Below are 8,071 nucleotides of genomic sequence, written 5' to 3'. Positions count from 1 at the left end.
CACAACGACTTACCAACGATCACGGCCAGGTCGTATCGCTGGTCGTGATCGTTGGTAAATTGTTTAGTGTGAAGGTACCTTAACTCCAACCACCCACCACCTGAAAATCATTGATGCTTATGTCCAGCAGGCAACTGTCACCATCATCTGCACTTTGTACTACTATAATGTAAAATACCATTTATTATTGCAGTATGAAAGATCACAAATTTGTGTCTGTTAGGCAAAGGCCTAAAGTGGAAAATCCAAAACACTAAAGATCTGATTAATTTCCTTCTTTGCATTTTTCCAGTTTTGGTACCTTTTTTTTCTTTTAATTTTCACTGAAACCTGATGATTTTTTTTTCTCTTGCACAAATTTTGCAATACTGGTGAAACATGACTTTTTGTGCAAAAAAAAATGAAGCTTTTATGGCTTTGTGTAAAACTTATGAGCCATGTTTGATTTTAATGCACCACTCCAGCAGTTTTTTTTTCTTCCCATTGCTGGAGGGGTGCTTTAAACCTAAGGTCCCCCTGCCCCTAATCTTATACTTTGCCCTCTGTCGTCTTCACCTTTTTTTCCCTTCACCATGGCAGCACTGCACATGAGAGATGGCATCCGCCCCCAGGAACAGGAAACCTGTAGCAGAGATAAAAGAATGGGGCGGCCACTCTCTCCTCAGTTTGGTTTCCTGTTCCTGCAGGTGGACGCCTGTGGCAGAGCTCCTACCTCCGGAGGCATACCCCTCTGATGATCCGGTCCGGAGGCCGAGGTCCGTGGGGGGGCGGGGCCAGCCATGCTCGACGGTACTGCGTGCGGTGCTGTCCGGGTGAAGGGCTGATGGACCGTGCCTTCTTTCCCCTCGCTGGACTCCCCGGCGACCGCTCTGGGCAGGAGGCAGGTCCGGGGCAGGGGGCGTGTCCTTCACTGCCGCCGGCCGCCGAAGTGAAGGATGACGACTTCCGGTCGCGCCGGAAGTAACGTCACACGCCGAAGGAGCCGGTGTGCTGGACACTTCCGGGCGGAAGCTGTTCCAGAGGCGCGCGCACCGCTCCTTCTATATATTGGGGGCAAACCGATTAGACGCTGGTCCTCTACAGCACGCAGTTGCCTGCTAGCATGACCGAACCAGCGATGGATCCGGAGATGCCTGTACCCGGAATGTCTGAGGAGACACAAGCTACCGGGGTCCTGGAGGGGTGAGTGCCTTTGTAAGGCAAAATCACACACTGATACACTATACTGTCTTTTTAGGGAAGGAAAGCCACCTCCAAACAAAAGAATAGGGCTTGTCCACTATGTAGGGCGACACTCCCTAAACTATATACCAAAAGAATCTGCCGGGCCTGCATAGATAAAACAGTCGCAAAAGAATCACCTTCCTTATTACAGAACATCAGGTCAATAATACGGGAAGAGGTTAAATCCACAGTCAAAGAACAGCTGAAACATCAGGCGGCTAAAGAAAACCCCCCCCTCCCCCAGCAAGTGAGCAGAGTCTGACATTAATTCAGGGGATGAGCCGGGAGTGTTAACCCCCTCTGATGCCTCAGACTTAGACTCCTCGGATGAGGAGTATGGCCACCCGTATTTCCAGTCAGAGGACATTGGAAAACTGCTAAAACTCGTTAGAGCAACTATGGGGGTGGAAACCCCAAAGGAGCCGCGTTCAGTACAGGATAGCATGTTCAGTAACTTGGAGGGGAAGAAGCGAGAGGTCTTTCCCTTCCATGATAGTATACTTAATTTAATTAAGAAAGAGTGGAAAAAGCCAAATAAAAAGATCTCCATTCCTCAAGCCTTAAAACGCAAGTACCCCTTTGATGAAGCGGTATGTGAAGAATGGGAAAAGGCTCCTAAATTAGACACCGCCATAGCCAGCACCTCTAAAGGGGTAGCATTGCCTTTTGAGGATATGGGAGCCCTAAAAGACCCTCTTGACAAAAAGGCGGATGCCTTTCTAAAGTCGGCTTGGGAGGCATCAACATGGTCATTTAAGCCCGGGGTTGCGGCCACTTGCACGGCTCGTGCTATGGTCAAGTGGCTGGAGGAGTTAAGTGCCCGCGAGAAACTACTGGAGGCATTGCCCTCCCTACAAGGTGCCGCAAAATTTCTGGCAGATGCATCAATTGATTCGGTCAGGGGGGCCGCACGTGCTTGTGCTTTATCCAACTCCGGGCGTAGAACATTATGGCTAAAGAATTGGGCAGCTGATTTCCAGTCGAAGGTCAAACTCTGTGGCGTACCCTGTGAAGGGCAATATCTTTTCGGTAAAGCTCTGGACGAGATTCTTGAAAAAGCATCTGACAAAAAGCTGTTTCCACCTCCTTCCTTTCCTAGGCACCGATGGGAGACTTCCCGTTCGTCCTTTCGGGGATCTGGACACAGGGGGGCCCGCGGCCATTCAGATGACAGGTCTGGCCGTGGCAGACCTTGGAGAGATCAGAAACAGAAAGGATTCCTTTTCAACAAGCCTCCCCCTAAATCTGATCCAAAACACCAATGACGCCAGGATTCCGGTGGGGGGGGAAGACTCTGGTGGTTCGTCCACCACTGGGCGGCACTGCCGGCTTCTCAGTGGATAACCAACCTATTATCGGAAGGTTTGAAACTCAAATTCTCCAGCCTCCCACCAAATCTTTTGAAAATGACACAGGTGGCGGGAAAAAAATCAGGCCACACTGGAAAGAGAAGTTCATCTCCTCATACAAAAAGAAGTATTAGTGAGAGTTCCTCATCCGGAAATAGGGAAAGGGTTCTACAGCACCCTATTCCTAACACCAAAACCAGACGGCTCGTTGAGAGTAATATTCAACTTGAGGGCCTTAAATCAGTACATTCAAATAGAGAAATTCAAAATGGAAACTCTAAGGACGGCGATAAAAGTGCTCAACCCAAGCTGTTATATGGCAGTAATCGATCTTACAGACGCTTACTACCATGTGCCAATCGCAAGCCAACATCAGCAATATCTCAGACTGCTAGTAAACCTCGAAAAAACTCCCACCCACCTACAGTATCAATGTCTTCCATTTGGGGTAGCCATAGCACCCCGCGTGTTTACCAAAATTATTTCCGAAGTGGCGTCCTACATCAGAAAGTAAGACATATTACTGGTGCCTTATTTGGACGATTTCTTGGTAGTAGCAAACAGCAAAGAAGATTGCGAAAAAGCAGTCACAACAGTTATAAACGTGTTAACAAGATTGGGGTGGATGATAAATCTGAAGAAATCAAGACTTGTCCCAACACAGTCTCAAGATTTCCTCGGGATCCTACTAGATTCCATCAAACAGGAGTGTATCCTCCCACAGAGAAAGATTCAGTCTATCCAACAGAAGGTGCAACTTCTTCAGCAGCAACAATCTATCTCTCTACGGAATGCAATGTCGCTCCTGGGAGTTCTAACGGCGACAATTCCAGCAACACGGTGGGCCTAAAGCCACACGAGAGAGTTGCAATGGCAGGTTCTAGCCGAGCAAGCAAGAAACCCTTACAATCTGAATCGGAAAATTCTCCTATCTCCAAGGGTCCAAGACTCACTAAAATGGTGGTTAAAACCAGAAAATCTGAGCAAAGCGGTACCATGGTCATTGCAAAATCCAGTAATCCTCACCACAGATGCGAGCCCATGGGGATGGGGAGCGCATGTGGGGGATCAAGTCATACAAGGTCAATGGGAGCCCTCAATGACAGAAGCGCCTTCCAATCTGAAAGAACTGTCAGCGGTGAGACAAGCGTTTCTTCAAATAGGAGAAAGAATACGAGGAAGGCATGTGGTGGTGTTATCCGACAACAACACAACAATAGCCTATATAAATCGCCAAGGGGGCACAAGATCACCATCCCTGATGACAGAAGCCAAAGAACTTTTCTTGTGGGCCGAAAACAACCTTCTCTCTCTAACTGGGACATACCTAAGAGGATCAGAAAATCAAGTAGCCGACTTCCTAAGCCGTCACCCATTACATCAAGGGGAGTGGGCCCTGAGCCAGGAAGTCTTTGGGAAAATATGTGCCAACTGGGGCATTCCAGAAGTAGACTTGTTCGCCACAAAACAAAATCGAAAAGTGAACAAGTTCTATTCTCTAAACCAGAGAGAACAACCGGAAGGAGTAGACGCGTTTCTATACCAGTGGAACTTTCATCTGGCATACGCTTTTCCCCCAATACCGCTAATCCCGGCAGTCCTCAGGAAAATTCGGGAAGACAAAGCACGAGTAATACTCATAGCTCCCTTTTGGCCGAGAAGAGCATGGTTCACGTGGCTCAGACGCATGTCTATCTCGGACCCGTGGATCCTTCCAGACACATCGGATCTCCTACACCAGGGACCAGTTCAACACCCTCAAGTACACGGGCTACATCTCACCGCCTGGAACTTGAGAGGGGACTTCTACTAGCAAAAGGATTCTCGAACCCTTTAGTAACCACGTTGCTCGCTAGCAGGAAAAAAGTCACCTCAGGAAAATATCAGAAAATTTGGCAGAAATTCCTGGAATTTTCGGGGCGACAGTTGTCCCAGACAGGCCAAGAAGTCCCGGTAAAGGAAATTTTAGAATTTCTCCAAAAAGGGCTGGAGAGAGGGCTATCTACTAGCACCCTGAAGGTGCATGTCTCCGCCCTGGGTGCGCTGTTTGATCTCAAACTTGCTGACCACCCTTGGGTCTATAGGTTCATCCGAGCCTCTTTTACATCTAGACCCTCAAAATTATCTCCCAAGGTGGCTCCCTGGGATCTAAATTTAGTTTGAAATACTGTTTCCCCCTTTTGAGCCTCTTAGTTCTATTTCAATAAAATCTTTGACACTAAAAACTGTCCTCCTGGTTGCTCTAACTTCAGCCCGCCGTACTTGCGAGCTGCAGGCTATTTCAGTGAACCCCCTTACACTACCTTCCAGGATGACAGAGTAATTATCAAAACGGACCCGGCCTTCCTACCAAAGGTCAATTCTAAATTTCATAGGGACCAGGAAATTATCTTACCCTCATTTTGTCCTCAACCAAAATCCCAGGGAGAGCAAACCTTCCATTGTCTTGATGTCAGACGCTGCCTGCTTCAATACATAGAAGCCACAAAATCTTGGAGTCAGTCATCAGCCCTTTTTGTCACCTTCCAGGGGACAAACAGGGGAAAAAAGGCCTCAAAGGCAACTATTGCACGGTGGTTGCGTACAGCTATCTCACTTTCGTACTCTTCTTCTGGCCAAATTCCCCCACAGGGTGTTACGGCCCACTCTACGCGTGCTATTGCCACATCCTGGGCGGAAAGGGCAAACGCTTCGGTGGAGCAGATTTGTAGGGTGGCAGTATGGTCCTCACCCTCTACCTTCTTCCGACATTATAGGCTAGACTTAGGTCTTTCAAACTTGGCTTTCGGGAGAAAGGCGTTATCTGCTGTTGTCCCACCCTAAGGAGTCTTCTATTTCTTCCTCTCATGTGCGGTGCTGTCATGGTGAAGGGAAAAAATGATAATTACTTACGGGTAATTTGATTTTCCAGAACCATGACAGCACCGCATTAATTCCCGCCCTATCTTGGTGATGGTTGTGTGATTCACAAAAAAAAATATATATAATAAAAAAAAATATTATATATATATATACACATACTCTTGACATATAGATAAGAGCTAATGTACAGCTATACAATGTAAATATGATATATGAATGTGTACTAACAAAGCGGTCATCTTCCATACTCTGAAACAAACTGAGGAGAGAGTGGCCACCCCATTCTTTTATCTCTGCTACAGGTTTCCTGTTCCTGGGGGCGGATGCCATCTCTCATGTGCGGTGCTGTCATGGTTCTGGAAAATCAAATTACCCGTAAGTAATTATCATTTTTCTGTGCTGCTCCAGTCCCACATCACCATCTTGTGACTGCAACTGCTGACTGGCCGGAAGTCATAAGCTCTCGATCAATGCAAGTTTGAGAGCCAGAATGAGCCCCTTTCAGACTTGTATTGAGTTGTGACCACCCGCTCGCTCCATGAAACACTGAAGCAGCCAGCAGATCGCAAGCTGCCAAAGACCATCAGGAGCAGCAGTGATAACGGATGAAGACATCGGGAGGTGAGTATAAGACACGGGGAAGAGGACTTAGATTTGAAGCAACACTACTGCAGTAAAAAAAAATAAAAAATAGATACTGGAGTGGTGCTTGAAAGAACTATAGCAACATCATCAAATACCAAAATATGACAACACCCCCCTCCCCCCTGCAGATTATGAATTGGGTCCTAGAAGTTGAAAGCACGCCCTTACTCCGAAAAAATATTGCATTTTAACATCCATTAAAAAAAAATGTAATAAGTACAAAGGCAGAATTGATTAAACTGAGAATTTAGGGTTCGTCCTTTTGCTGGTAGACTACTTTAGGGCTCTTTCAGATGTCAGGTACACGTGACAGCTTTCACACGTTCTGGAGATCCATGGAAAAAGGGTATAAATGGAGTAATCATGAACCACAAGAAGGGATAAAAAGAAGTTTATTAAATACAATATGTAAAAACAACTTATGATGTTTTTATATAATGTATTTAATAAACTGATTTTCCCTCCTCTTTACATTTCATTTAGTAGTATTCCACACCTAGAAGATTGTTCATAATCTGAGATGGGGGAACGACCCTACACTAAATTCCTGACCTTTATAGATTCATTATGTGCGTTTTGAATATTTGGCGAAGACACTTACACATATAGACCCATTAACGTAAAAGGGTCTGTGCACATGAGTGTTTTCACGGACACTGTGTACTTTTTTTTTTTTCTTTAACAGCAGCATGGGCCCACAAACCATCCTGTGTGTCATCAGTGTGACATGTACCAGCATCTGGGAAGCAGTGGTACAGTTAGGGCTGTAGCGGGTGCTGAAGACTGCCCATCCTTCTCCCCAGCTCGCGCTGAGATCAGCGCTAGTAGGGGAGACTGTTGAGCGTTGTATTCAACTGATAAGTGTGAACTGATGGGACTACTCTGCTGCCACTAATCACAGTGAGAGCAGGCGGCAGCTGGGAGTATTCATCAGCTGCCACCTGCTCTATAAATAAAAAGAACGGTCTGTGTTTCCCTGTATTTTTGCTAACCAGCCAGGCAAAACTGACAGCTAGGGGCTGTAACCCTTAGCTGTCAGCACTAGAAAGGCTGATTATCAAGAATAGAGGGGTCCTCATGCTGGTTTTTAAATTATTTAAATAAAACAAAAATGATGTGGGTTTCCCCTCCCCCTTCATTTTTGACACAAAGCCACTTCAGCAGACATCTGGGGGCTGGTATGGGGCCATTAATATTGGCCTGCCCCAGCCTAAAAATAGTAGCCACCCAAAAAAGGCACATCTATTAGATGCGCCAATTCTGGCTTTTGCCCAGCTTTTCCCACTTGCCCTGTGGCAGTGACGTGGGGTTGATGCCACCTTTGTGTTGTCTAAAATCAAGCCCAAGGCTTAATAATGGAGAGGTGTCAGTAAGACACCTATTATTAATTCTATAGTTATGTTATAAATAAACACGCAGCCAGAATAAAGTCTTTTATTTGAAATAAAAATGGAATTGTGTTTACTTTAAAAACACTAAACACAGTTATACTCTCCTAACACCCAATCCTCTAAAGACCTTGTCTCCTGTAATAAAAAAAAAAAAAAAAAAAAAAACACCATGTCCAATGCCATAATCCATGTCTGAGGGATAAATAGTTTTCAACCTGGATGGTGCGAAGATGCGACTGTCCAGGGTGAGAACCACTCCATGAATGAGCAGCGGTGACATCACTGAGGCTGCGTTATCAGCCAGGCTGAACTGCGGTAACCTCAGCACTGTGAGAAAGTCGCAGATTACAGTGAAATGCTCTTGCCTTATAAACTCTCCATTACTAAGTTGTGGGCTTGATGGCACAAAGGTGACATCAACCCCACAGATATGAACCCCACATGCCACACCAGAGGGCAAGATGGAAGAGCTGGGCAAAGCGCCAGAATTGACGCATCTGATACATGTGCCTTTTTTGGGTAGTGGCCTACTATTTTTAGGCCTGGGAGGCCAATAGCCATGGCCCCTTACCAGCCTGAGAATACCAGCCCGCAGCAGTC

Source organism: Ranitomeya variabilis, chromosome 2, assembly GCF_051348905.1.
Source record: "Ranitomeya variabilis isolate aRanVar5 chromosome 2, aRanVar5.hap1, whole genome shotgun sequence".
In the NCBI taxonomy this organism is placed as follows: domain Eukaryota; kingdom Metazoa; phylum Chordata; class Amphibia; order Anura; family Dendrobatidae; genus Ranitomeya; species Ranitomeya variabilis.
Note: the sequence above shows the minus strand (reverse complement) of the source record.